Source organism: Apteryx mantelli, chromosome 5, assembly GCF_036417845.1.
Source record: "Apteryx mantelli isolate bAptMan1 chromosome 5, bAptMan1.hap1, whole genome shotgun sequence".
Lineage (NCBI taxonomy): Eukaryota > Metazoa > Chordata > Aves > Apterygiformes > Apterygidae > Apteryx > Apteryx mantelli.
The window spans coordinates 53,220,815-53,235,186 of NC_089982.1; the positions used below are offsets into that span (position 1 = coordinate 53,220,815).

Sequence of the window (14,372 nt, forward strand, 5' to 3'; positions counted from 1 at the left end):
TCAAGAGCTGTTTTGCATCACTGAATCTCCATTAAAGGTCAACTGACAACACTGAATGTTGGTGAAAGAGAAATCAGTAAATGTAACATTATTGATCAGTGTGTAATTGCCCCATTAAAATGCATGAGGTTACCAATGATTGTCTTCTCCAATAAAAATAATTTACTTGGTAAGCGTGTATTTGATGTTACATCATACATCAAGGAATTTTACAAGCAGTTTCCTTCTTTTAGCAGAAGTTAACTTTTATCAAGCATGATAGTTCTGATATTACCCAGCATTTCTACCTTTTAAAATAACTTGCAAAGAGTTTGTAAGAATCAAGGTACGAGGTTTTCATTACAGTATTTGGTTTAGGAGTCTCTTCTTCCCATCAGCCATGGCAGAGACTAGCTAAGCAAATCAAGATTTGTCACCTACTGGCATATTATGATGACCATCTTCGGCATGCAGTCTCCCAGTCCATCCACTTCAGGTGCCAAAAATGAACAATGATTTCATCAGTTATCAGATATCTCTTCTTTCTCTCATTTTTAAGCAATCATCTGGGTAAGGCTAGAGAGCCTTTCTTACTACCTCTTTCATTCCTCCAGAAAAGTCTTAATTTGTCCTGTTCAGAAAGATAAAATGTGATTAGATTAGCCAAAAAGCTCAGTCTCTTCTGCTGTTTACATATGCAGCTAGGGAGCATGCCTTGTTTTATTGCTCGTAGTACAGATCTAGGAGCTGATGGGAATGTACTATGGCTATAAAGGCATCTAAGGCACATGTCCCGATCAAGCTTCATTTTCATGCAGAAGGTTTGGGACTGGCATCTATATGGGGGTCTCCCCTGAAAAGAAGTTGAGATGATATCTAATTGTCAAGATATCTAATTTACAAGTGCTCTAGAGATAACCAAAATTAGATGCAGTGCTCTAAGGTTCCCCACTCTTCTTCAATGCAGCTAAAAGAAAATAAAGTACCTTTGCAACTTTTTTTTTTGATTGTTGTTTCCAGATAATACAATACTTCTCTTGAAACTTCTTAAGGAATTTATGACTGAGGGGGGAGGAAGGAAAGAGATTTGATTCAGTTCATTGATATTCGTAGTTGCCATGCTTCTGATGAAGAATTTTAAGAACTATGAGCCAGCCTTACTGATACCAGTTGAACCAATTAGTGGACATCATTCAGAAAAAGCTAGTCAACCTCTTTTTCTTCACAGGCCTGTTACTGGTTATTCTGAGGGCATGCCAGTGTCATCAATGACTTTGTGAGCCAGCATGCTTTTAAACAGTATTACTGTGCTATCTGAATCTCATATCTTTTTTTCCCTACTTTCTTGAAATCTAGTACATTGTGGAGTATTCAGACATCTAATTCAGACATTTTTCTCTTTTGGTACTCAAGCATGTCCAAGCAAGGAGGGGGAACAGAGGACTTCCAATGAAAGTAGCTGCTATTAACAGGGGAGGCCTACATCCCTCCCCACACATACACATTTCAAAAGCGAGCATTTGGGGAAGGAAGAAGTTCTGAATTCCCTTCTACATGATCTGCAAAGGTTGGTGGGAGAAGAGGAAAGGGACAGCCAGTGATTTACACCAAATGAAAACCTAGCAATCTTGATACGCATCAGTGCCTCACTGAAGAAATTTATGGGTAAATAACTGAGGTTTTTATGAGGTTTATGGGTAAACAAAAGAACAGAGAAACTCCTGAGGGGATATCAGAAAGCTATTCATTCTGTCAGATCAGCTCAGTGGACACTATGTTCTGTTGCTCAAGAGGGGAGCTTGGAGCATCTTCTCATTCAAAAGGGGCTTCTCAGATTAATGCTATTATCATTATTGGTTTGGGGTTTTTTTTTGTAATGTTCCTAAAATGTGCTCAGGAGATGCTACTACTGTTCCTATTGCTGGAGTATTTCAGTAAGGCTTCCTTCCTCCTGCCCTCAACATGGAATTTTCATAGGCTTTTTACCATCTCTTCATAAGAGTCCTGCCTACATAGGCTTCGGGGAGTTGACATTTTCCAGCTTCTCTGAGGAGGAGGTTCAAAGTGGAAAATGATCTTATTTGTTTTAAAGAAAGGCACAAACCTTCTCTTTCCCCAGCTCAGGAAGATCTCATCCCTGCTTTGATAACATAAAATTGTATAAAATGAGCCAAGAAGTGGAATCCATTTCTCTTTCCCTCATATGAACGCTAAAAGAAAGTGAAGCATTTATTTTCAAGAAACTTTCTGCCTTCAATACTCCAAGCAAAACACGCATTTAACATTAGATATCATGTTAAAAGGACACAAAGCAGAAGCAGATACTGAAATCTAGTTTCTAAGGAATAGTTTTTCATGTTTTTTTTTTTTATTTTTAATCATTCATTACCATTGCATCCTGCAATTTTCAGAAATATTTTTATTTTTACTCCTATTCTCCCACTTAGACAGGTTAGCAGACATCTTAAATCCAGCCAGACAACTAATGAAAACACTAACAGAATACAGAACAACAAGCTTTGTGTTATATGAATAGTTTTTGTATCAGTATCAGTTTACTGCCAAATTGCAAATTCAGGCTGATTCGCAATGTCAGTCTAAAATATACAAGCGGCATCAATCAGTCAAGCTTTATTGCATCTGCTTTTGTTGTAGCAGTTATATATCTTATTAAAATATGCAATAGGAATACCCAGCAGAAATATACAACACATACAAACTAAAATACCTACTAAGATACAACATAAAGATACACCGATTTATAGTATAAGGTAATGTTAACACAGAAAATGCTCTGTAACAGCACTGCTGAGAATATTCTAGCATCATATTGCTACATTCTCCATAGTCCCTCAACACACTGTTACCTCTCAGGAATTTATGTCCACTTAACCTTTCAAGTTCTCCTAACTTCTCTAATGCCAAAAAGGAGTCTTTTTCCCCCTCTCATCAAATAACCAAGTAAAATATTTATTTCCTGGTGATCTATTTTAATATTTGTTAGAACTGGGTTCAATTCTCTTTTCCTATAGAAAACAAAATGCTCTTATTTTTTATTCCCCCTGCTTTTGCTGAGATGCCTCCTTTAACTGGCACCCTGTGCTTTTATGTCAGAAATGAATGACAACAAAGACGAGGAGGTGGATGAAGAGGATCTTTCTTCCTTTACACAGCCATGACTATACAATTTGTTATTTGTACTTCAGTTTCTGTCTTTGATCCTCCATCCTCAGTTCTAAAGCTGAAGGACAGGCCTACCCCTAACTTTTTTTCCTTTGAATATGAGCACAGCAAGTCTGATCCGCAGGCCTACAAAGCACCCCAAAATTCCTCCTGACATTCCTGTGCCAGGGTCTTCCTTAGCAAGCCTGGGTAGCAAAAGTTAGCAGAAAAACTCCTACTCTATTCAGATTTTCCCTCAACTCTCATTTAGGGTATATTATCTAACAAAGAAAGACAAGACCAGAACATTTTTCATACATAAAAGCTAACCTTTTTACATCAAAAAATAAACTAAGTCCATGTGGCTTTGGGCACTGGGAAGACTTAATCTGGAGCTACAGGTTTGGTCTTTCTGTTCTCTCACAAAGTACAGTTCAGCTCAACCAAAGTCCCTTTGTAGAGCTAAGCCTGGTTAAGCTTTTCCAAAGAAACCACAGCTTTGTTAGCCATAGCGCATACTGATTTACACCATCTCAGCAAACAATGCATATCTGTTTTCACGCACACCTTTTCACAATGATACAGCTCTAGTGCCTCCTTTAGAGCTACTGATATTTTACACAAGTTCCAAACCCATCAAAAATTATTACCTGCCAGGAGTCCTTTCACTTTGCTTAAAGTGAAAACATCATAGTTAGAATTGCCTATTCCCATATGAAATCACCCTTCTCCGAGATGAGCCATCTCTCTGTTTTCTGTCTATTTACACTCCATGCTGACTGCCTGCACTGTCTAGGAGAACAAGTGCACACACACATTTCCGTGATTTGTGCAGTTTCTTTCATCTGCCATGGTAATCAAAGCATTAGCTGTCCCAGCTGCTGATCCACATTAGAGTTCCTAGCAACATTGGTACACTGGTGATGTTGGACCACTTGCTATATACCATAAAGCAATCTCAACAGGAAAAGTGCAACCAAATAGTATTCCTTGTTAAATACTTTGATTGAAAAATCACTATGTAACTGAAGTAATGAACACCCTGCTGTATGTTTTGCCTGTCAATCAAACATTGATTTTTTTCACATTCTAGAAGACTTTAAAAGTATTCTCAAGGTACTATTCATCCAGGTTTTTCATTCTTTTCTTCTCTATTTTGTAACAACCAGAAGGTCATAAGAGCCACAAGAGCTTAGACCAAAAATTTTGTCAGATTTTCCAGCTGGATTTTACCTCAAAGCATTCCTAAAGCAAGGAGTGTAAACTAGATAATATCATAATCATACTCATAATCAACCCTAATGAATTTCAATAGTCTGTAGCATTTGGAACTAACAATCTGAGTTTTTCTCACTGAGGAAATCAGGTATAAAATTTGGATTAGGAGTCAACTCTGACTTCAGGATTCATCCTTTAAACACTTAAGGCTTCTTTGTTTCACTGACTCCTGGCTATTTATTCAGGTGCAGCCAGTCTTACACACCTGCACTTCATCCAGACAAGCCAATTCAGGCTCAGAAGCCACAGAGCCGTGAGCCTGAGCTACCTCATGCTACCTGCCCGCAGCAGCACAGACTAACTCAGGTTCAGTGATACCCACACCAACAAGGCTATGCCAGCTCCAAGCCAAAGCTATATGACTGAGTCAGAGACTTGAACAGGCTACACCCAACCGTATAGACATGTTCTACTGTTGAAGTTATTTCTTCTTCCAAAGACAACACTAGAAAACTATATCATATTAGCAGCTGTTTTAAGTAAATATTCTAATATTTGGACCGGCTTTTGTTAAAGGTTATCAGCTATAGTAGCTTGCTTAAGAGGCTATACAGTCTACAGAATGACTTTAAAGTAAGCTTAGACTGCACTGCAGAAGATGAAGAAATGGAATTCAGGTGATAGATTCAGTTTTTGGCTGTGTCACAAGTTTTTCAACTGACTTTGGGAAATGGGTTAGTCATTCAAGCTGGGATTCACCTGCCTTAAGTTACACATCTAAGGCTGTGCTGGCATTCACGCTTCTTTTGCCTCTTCTTTTCTCCTCCCCCACTTACTCATACACTCCTGTCAATCACTTGGCATTTATATTATGTTGACATCTACATTTAGATGTCTAAAGCTCCTTATATTTCTCAGGTGTTCCTTCACACATGCTCAGCACACACATTTCTGACAACCTTGACATCTCTGATTTGTGTCCAAGCCCCATCATGATGTTTCACCTACTTCCAAGACAGTTACATCCCTCCATTGCTGTCCATAAAGTCCTTATTTTTGGTTCTTCCTGAATCATGATTACTTCATCCTATCAGATTAGATCTGACATTCCTGAAGCAGAAAGGAGGCTTGAACACCAGATAAAAGCACTGATTCCTTAAGGGCTTGTCTTGGCTTGTAGATTAGTAAACAGCAAAAGACACAATGTAACAAGAGCACGATTTTTTTTCCAGATTAGATTAGCATAGAGTGGCTGTTAGGACAGGGATGATTGGCAGTAGCTGTAGGTGACACTTTACATTGTGACTGAGAGCAAGGCTATGGTAGTTTTGGTAGTTAGAAAGGAAGCAATAAGGAGTCCTGAGCTCAGTGAGGGGAGGACTGGAACAGGGAGCATGACAGTACTGTGGATTTCTATCCACAAGATGGACAAGTGCAGAAAGAGAAAAGAGATAGGTCCCTGAGGCAAGCCAATACACTACTGACATATGCCATCTAACAAGTCCTAGGAAGAAATGTAAAAGCAAATCTGGCTAATCCTGTACATTAAGACCTTCCACCAACTCTGGCTTCCTAGACTTCACAGATGAACACTCTGATATCTCTTCTGGGACAGATTCCTTTTAGAATAGGTAATAAACACCACATTCCTCAAGTTTTAGGTGAGAATAGCACTAAGTATTCTGATCTCTTTCGGTCTGAGTTCAGCCTCAGTGAATGATTCAGACCAGACTACTTAGATGATATCTGTGCTCTCTTCCTGGCCATTCTCTCTCACTATATGGCTATTCCATCTTCATCCTAAGATATAAGATGAACACAACTCTAGTGAGAAAGACATCCCAAGAGTGAGTAAAGCTCAAAGAAATGTAGAAATTTTTATAAAAGAAATATACAACATGTAGGGAAGGGATGAGTGCACTGTCAAGATCAAAGAATATCAGGATGCTGGCTGCCTGTATTGGTGTGGAAGTGTGATGGAAGTGAGGTACATATGAGCATTGGCTTTAAGTGAGGTGTAAATGCATCCTTCTTCCTAGACATTTCTTGACATCCAGCACTGTAAGCAAAGAGAGACATAGCTCCTTTTGTAGCATGACTCCAGATTCCTCAGTCAGGTTTTTTTTTACCACCAACTTTTTCCCACCAGAAGCTGCAAACCAAAAGTTCAGAAGATTGTACAGACACAGTTACACCATGGGGAGGTTATGCCACAGTTACAGCTGGTATAACCACAGCTACAGTCAGCAGGTCCCGGCTCATGGTAGGGGGTTCTCCAGCCTTAGAAAGCAGTTGTCCTCTGCCTCACAATCAGTATGGGCTCCCTGAGAAAGTGACTGTAAAGGTCCTTCTATTGTTCTTGAGGAACAGTTTCTTGTTCTTCTTGTTCCTGTTTCACAGTCTGACACAGGGAGGGCTTCCTTCTCCATAACAGTGAATTTTATTGTTTGGGCTCCTTCATCAAACAGGGAAGTTTGGTACCAATCCATATGAAGTGCTTGATTTCAGCCACCATCTTGTACATGTGGTTGGGCTTGCTGCCTTCCCCTGTATTTTCCCCACTTATCTCTCCTGAAAGCATCACTTAACTGATGTCTCCGAGCCAGCTTCCACCGAACCTGAACATCAGCTTGAGCCCAGACTCAGCAGTGATTGGCTGCGAAGTGCAAGGAGATGAGGAATGCATGAGACGAGTGAGAAGGTTTGGGAAGGCTTTAGTCATGTCACTAATATGTAAACATTTTTTTTCATATTTAAATTCAAACTTGTTTTCAGTTCTAACCTCTTCCTTGTAGCTTGGACATGCTTCTGACTTGCAACATTGACAATCTGAGAACGCAGAACTTACTATCAAGGCTGAGTACAGATATATGATCTACCCATTTCCTCCACTGTCAGTTCTGGAACAACAAAATGGTCAGGGAAGAGGTATCCCACGCTGCTTAGTTATTGTGTCTTGTTATGAATGGATGGCCCATATCCACACTGTGACATTCAGTGAGCCACAAAGTATGTCTCACTGGCAGTAATGCCTGTTCTTTCCTTTCTGTACTGAGTTCTCCTGTGTTTGCTCAGCCATGCAATAAGTCTTTAGAAGTGGGGGTGGTGGGGTGACTCTAAGATCTTTTTACAAAAGAGAATTTTGACAGTTATTATGAAGGAGTGCATCTGTGTGCAGAAGCAGGAAAAAGGTAGAGGGTGAAGGGAGGGTGATGATTTGTAGATGTTCTCAGAATACCCTGCAGGCGGAACGATGCCTAAATGACAGGTGAACCTAAAAGGATTGATAGATTTCCACAACAATTGGGCTCTTTATCTTTGTTGTGCTCAGATTGCTCAGCTGTAAAATGGGGATAATTATATTTTCTTCCTTTCGCCTGTTTTCTGTTTTCTTTATAAACAGAATTGACCTTCTTTTTTGCTTACCCCTTTCTAACATTTCCATAGCAACACAAAGTGCCAGTAACTATTTCTTGAAAGGCTCAAAAAGCACATAGGGGAGAAAACAGTTATTTCTGTGAAAATATTAATATTTAGAATTATTTATTCTCATTTCTGAATTTCTCTAGGTTTGAACAAGTACTCTCTAAAATGAGGTTGGCTTAAAAAAGAAAACCTAACTAAACTGAGCTCTCCTCTTACAAGAAAGATCAGGCCTATGTCTCTGCTTAGCATCTCACAGGCCTTCACACTTCATTCTCAGCAAACTGCTAATGAGTGATTTTAAGACCACTGAACATTTTGCAGAGCAGGCATATTAAACAATGTTATGTACTTGTAAGTGGCATAGCACTAGTCCCATAAGCAGCACTGCAAAGCAGAGGCAATGTCGTTAAAATCAGTGGAGCTCCACTGGCGCAGTGGATGTGAAACCTGAATCGGGGCCACGCATTCAGGGAACCCTCTGCTCTTTGTTAATAACAGTGAGAATTGAGGAAATGTTTTCTTTTAAAATCACATTTTTATTGGTATGTGGCATAGTGATTCCCAGCCTGAATCTAAATGCCACTATTGAAGCTATAGGAAAGACTATAGAAAACTATAGAAAACTCTCCCTTGTTTAATCCCCCTCTCCCACACTCTCTCCCTCACCTAGTGAACAGCAAAGAATCTAGGCATTGCTTATGATGCATAATTTCAGTGCAATGGTAAAATAACTTTGAGTTAATGTATAATCCTTACAGATGGTGGCACCACATCTACATTGTAACATAGGCCACAACTTTCACTGCACTGTCATAGTACACATCTGGGACCTTATTGTTTCTTCATGAGGTCCATTGGTTACAGTAGCTTGTCATGAACATGATATAAGATTACTATAGCACTACACTTTGCTGGATATACCCTAGATGTTCACAGGAAAAATAGCAGTTAAAAAGTTTGCCACTGCCCATGCATGTAATTGAGAGCTTTGCTGCCACTTAAGAGTGAACTGAGAGCATTTTTGATCATTTTAATTATCTTTTTCTTTATATGTCTGTTCAAACAAAGCTGCATTACATGAAACTTGAGATCAAAGACCCTAGTTCTGGATATCATAAATAAAGGTGGGTTTTATTGTCCCAGAAAGGCCACCTAATAAAACAAGGCCCAAGTAAGTTTGATGGACCTTAATTTGCTATGTTGGGCCTTATGACCTGACACAATGAACTTATTGCTTGGCACATAATTGCAGTTAGAAAATGGTTTCTAAAAGTTGACAGATGTTAGAGAGGTTTTATATCTACCTTTACTTACTTTGACAGCTTAGAATTGTGATGTGAGAAGGCTGCCAAGATTCTGTAGTGCAATTAAGTGACAAGCAAACTTTAAAGGGATTTAGAGTTGGGCTGTAAGTTGAAAACCAGGCTCATGTCTGGATTTAGATTTGATTTCAATGGAATGCTTTCCTGTTTTCCTGCCTTTAAGCTTTGGCTCCTCCAGCAACAGACACCGAAAATAAGTTACAGAATTGAGGTCCTACAGCAAAATGCATTCACAAGAAAATGCTTTTCAGAAGGTTCTAGAAACTTTCTTTTTTATCTTTCTTTATTCTATATGTTTTTTTCATATTTTTCACCTTCTGCTGTCTGTTCCCTTTCCTTCATTTTAATAATAGTGCTAAAGCTCCTTTCTGATAGTTTCAGGGTATTTTTAGTTCACAGGTTTTTTTTCCTGTATATACAATTCTTCCTATGTTTTTTGTCTTCTTTTTCCCTTTTGACTCTTTTATGAATCTGTAAGATTTCAGTGCTAAACCTGTTTTTTTTCCCTCTGCTTTCCACTTTCTCAATTGACACTTTTTTTTTTCCTCTTCCTTTAGGTCAGCCCAGTCAGAGCGCTGCATATCTTTCCAGGGCTGTTTCCAATACCCACGCTAACTCACTTTTAGCTGGTTTAGCTAAACAACACTGCAATCTTTAGATGCTATGTGCCTCTAACCTATTCAGCTCAGGTATCAATCAAACAGCAGATGAGTGACTGTATCAAAGGTTTCTGGCACACCTCTAAAGCCCATACTTTCATGATAACTGACACCTGGGCTAGCTATATGAATCTGAATTCAGCCCATAAACTAGATGAGCTACAGGCATATTCATGACTGCAGTGTCACAAGTCTTCCTTCCAAGCCTGCCTCAGTGTATTACCATGTTTGCCTCTTTTCTTTGCCCCATTTAGCCTCATCTTTTGCTATCTATGTGTAGAATCAAAGGAATAAAGTCTTTTCCTAGGAGGCTTTTAGTGGAGGTAATAGCTTTTTCATTCCGGGCACCTCCTGGGTACCTCCTTATAGTCTCCCATTCTCTATTTTTCTTAATTATATGTATATAGACATTCTTTAAGAATTGACAAACCGGTCTGTACAAGCAAAAACTCTTCAAGCCTGTAAGCTTAAAATCTCCATGAAGGTCTACATGAAAATATGGGGCATTAAAATCAGGTTATTGAGCAGCAGATGTGAAATCCTTACACTGAAGGCAATGTCAAAGTTCTCATTAACTTCAGTGGTGCCTGAATTATACCTAAGGAAACCTGAGGTGCCACTCCAGGGCTGGTCCTACTTGGCATATGATGAGGGCAAAAGAAAACCAAAAGTGTTTTAAGGAAGCATTAGAACACAATAACTTGGAAATTCAACACCAGCTCAACTGCAAAATATTAAGTGTACATGTGCTTACTTATAGAAATGTCTGAAGCAGATGCCAACTGTTTCCTTATGATAGAAGTAACTGAGACTTTTTTTAACTGACAAATGAATTCCACTTTTTAGTCTTCAGTATTCTCCTTCTACAGGCATAGCTTTAAAAGATTTGGCTTTGAGTCAAGCAAGCTAATTCCTCATTTAAATGCAATGAGTAGTAGACAGTATATAAGTAAACAGGAAAAACAACTCATTTACTATAAAGGTAAGTATAGCCTCCACTGGTAAAAGTAAAGTACTTTGCAGCTGGTGTTCTCAAAGTCAGAAAAAGTAGCATCTCCACTAAGGAAAGGGTTTGCATGGTTTACATTACACCACAAGACTGACTACATAAGGTGAAAAATACATCAAGCATTTTGAATGTCACTAACAAGCAAAACAATGTAAAGTTCACACGGGATTCAGCAGAGGAACTGGCACAGTGCCTAGTGAACTTTGGGTTACAGCACTGTGGATCTGCTTCAAAGACACCTTCTTGCTCAGCACGTAATGTGAATCTTCTCCTTTAGCTTTTTAACCTGCTTTGAGAGTCAGGCTTTTTCAGAGTTACAACTACAATCGGCTCAAGGAACTCCAGTCCAACCTGCCTGTCCCCAGATGCAATTACAACATTGTCTCAAACCTGTCCAGGGAATGAGAGTTAACCGTATGTGTCCTGGGGGTATGTGTATGGCGATACGGTTCAATCCAACATGCTGATGGCTCATAAGCTGTGCTGTAACTGCAGCTTGGAAATGGGATCCTAGAATCCTTCACAGCTGTAGTGCAGGACTGACAGAAATCCAGCTAAAATAGGAGTCTGTAGTTGCATCGAAAGGGAACAATATCTCTTTTCCTCTTAAAGAGAGTTCCAAGAAGCACTGAACTTTTTAGCTACTTTGTGTTAACTTTAGCCTGCTTTGAAATGCTCTTTGATGCCTTAAATGTCACTATAAAGTCTGCTTGCTTTCTACCTCAACCCTATACAGTAAACTAATCAGAGAAGGGAGAAATTTTATTTTATTTATTAGGCTCTTCTGATTTAAAGAGATTGCAAGCTCCATCATATATCTGGTGGCTGAAAGCCTACCAAGGATGCCAGAAGACTGAACGGCACAAACAGCTTGATGCTGTCCCCTCCAGCACATCTGTCAGATAGTGGCTGGGGAAGGAAGTGACCAATGTGAGGCTGCTGGCAGCCTCCACTGAAAAAGCTCCTGCCAAGCTCAGGATAAAGACTCTTGCCAAGTGTTTATAGGCTATTTGCTAGTGTTCCCTGAGGTTGTAATTAAGACTTAGCATTGGGAATGTGAGGGTGATTACTGTGTTGTACAAAAACATCATGCCTCCATGAAGGAAGAAGAAGGTTTGATTTGTCTTTTTTAGGGTCATGATAGTAAAAGACTGAAAAACGTTCCTCATAGAAGTGCAGAAACGCCAGGAGACAAAAACACCTCTCATTATGTACTTTAAGAATGCATTACAGGAAGCTCACACTCTCACAGGTGATCAGCATAAAGACTCAGTTGGCAACAGGAAATTTCCTTCTCTCCGTCCTTTTTCCTTGTTTTCTTTAGAATAAGCTGGTGATACATGTCCTGCAATGAAAAAAACTTCTTTAACAAAGGGGATGCTTTTGTTTCCTTGCTGGTTTGTTATAAGTCCCAAAAACATGTCAGTTTTAGAAGAAGACAAAAACCAAACCAAAGACCATTTCTCACAGATTTAAACGGCTTATGTCCCACATAAGCATATTTCATGATTAAAGAACCAGGCTTATTTTAAGAAAATAGGAGCCAACTTCCCTGAGGGCAGTCTCTGGTTTAGTTTCATGAGAACTGTGGAGTATAGCAACATTCTCTAGCAGGGTTGACTCATTTTGAAACATTGCACTTTAAAAAGGCAGCCATCTGTCCAGAGGCCAGATTTCTGCTCTATGCAAAGTACATTTCCCCCTCTCCCCATTGGAGGGACAGAAATACAATTCTTAGCGTTTGATTTCTGCCTTCAAGAAACGAGTCCTTGCTCTTACAGCACATTCAGGTTTTATAACGCAGCAGCCATCAAGACAGCATGACTTGAATCCAAACTGTTTCAAAGAGAATTTAATGTCTTGTACAATGCAATGAAAGTTTTCTGGATGACTTTCACATGATTTTCTGGGGAGCAGAAAACTTTTAGGTTTTAACTTACCTTTTCTGATGTTGACAAAATACTTCTTTCTCGCATACTCACAGATATTACTCACTATGAGCAATGGTCTGTCAGTGTAAGAAAGTAGGAAATGCACATATAGCACTTCCAACAGACTTTTTGCCATGTGACAGGTTCAGCTTTATCACTTGTATAGTATACTAGTTTTATGAATAACCTGATTGTATCAGAGAGCATGAGTTTTCATAGCTGTTTTCATAGCTGAAGGTGAGAAATGCAGTACTGATGATCAGGACAGAACAGACCTATGAAAAAGTTCATTAGGAAAGCAAGCTGTCTTTGCAAAAGGAAGTTTGCCAAGAACATCAGTCCATAGGGTGGCCTTAATTAGGACTGTATTGATCCCCGGGTGGGGGGAATGATTCTAGGTGACAAATTCTTTGCACTGAAACTCATGCTGTTCTCAATTCCTTACGTGCTCAGTCTTTTCCTCTTCCTCCTGTGGGATAGGCTGTAAGATCTTGAAATGCACAGAAAATGGTGAGAAAATTACTCTTGCAGTTCTCAGGGCATCACAAAAACCTGGGAAATTTGCAGAAACCAGACTTGCTCTCTGGATCCAACCTCTTGCTGGCATGTTGTTGTTCCCTCGGCCTGTTCCTGGAGCATCTTGGAGAAGAAAACAGGATTCTTAGCAATTGTCATGACAATTGATACTAGTACCTGTGTGTTGTGCCCCACATACCCCCACCAAAATACACTGTTTGAAGTTGAAATCTTGGCTTAAATAAAGTTAGTTTACCTGAAGATACTGACACCTGCCTTTCAGTCCAGGAAATTACCTGGATTAATTTGCTCCATTGTTGTTTACTACACAGATGCCTCCCACACTTAAAGAGGCAACGATGAATTCTGTAGCAACATCCTGTAATACTACTGCATTTTAAAAATACAAGAGCATACAATCAGAATAAAACAAAAGACCAGTCAAACCCATTGCACTAGGGAAAGTTCAGGTGCTGTTTCATCTTCCTGCTGTCCTTTCAGCCATAATTTTATTCAGTTTTCTCTGCACCTGATTGATGGAGATCCTCAACTAATTGGGCCTGAAATTAATTTTTTCTACAATCGACTGAGAGTACAGACCTGAGAGAACAAACTTGAAAGCCAGACTGAAGGCCATTTAAAACGTGGCCCCATGGTGTTAACTGTTCTGTTGGCTGCTTTTCAGAGTAATTTGAAATGGATCCGCTCTCCAGCAGTACAATGGAGCAATTTTCTACCCAGTTATCATAAACAGAACAAGCCAGCTGCAGTGCCTAAGAAGAGTTACAAAACCTTGTGTACTCAAGGTCACAGTTTGGGTGAATGGCTTAGCTCAGCTCTCACAGATGCACAAGAGCTCACAGCACAAAAGCATGTAAACTTTTGTAATAACGACAGCAGAGGGATAAGCAGGCTGAAGCTGCTACAGCGTCACCTCACTGGTTGTGTGTGCAGCATGGGGGATGTTATGCAGCTACCTTCCCTTGTGCCTTCCTGAGAAAGCTGCAACTGTGATAAGAAGCCTCAGGAAATTCCTGAGCTTTACTGGCCCAGACAGGCCCAAAATGTTGCACAGGTCATTTAGATTCAATTTCAGAAATTAGTATTGCTCTCAGGATCCTCAGTTCTTTCTGAGGCATTTGCAAAATCG

The 14,372-nt window shown here is 39.6% G+C and overlaps 1 long non-coding RNA gene across 1 annotated transcript; it reads right to left on the minus strand.

The window, feature by feature from the left end:
• Positions 1-575: 575 nt before the first annotated feature.
• On the minus strand, positions 576-13,210 carry LOC136992196 (uncharacterized). The gene is made up of 3 exons (XR_010884279.1): positions 13,152-13,210; positions 12,018-12,120; positions 576-610 (listed from the first exon to the last, which is right to left on the minus strand). It is a non-coding gene; the product is annotated as an uncharacterized lncRNA (long non-coding RNA).
• Between the last annotated feature and the right edge of the window lie 1,162 nt (positions 13,211-14,372).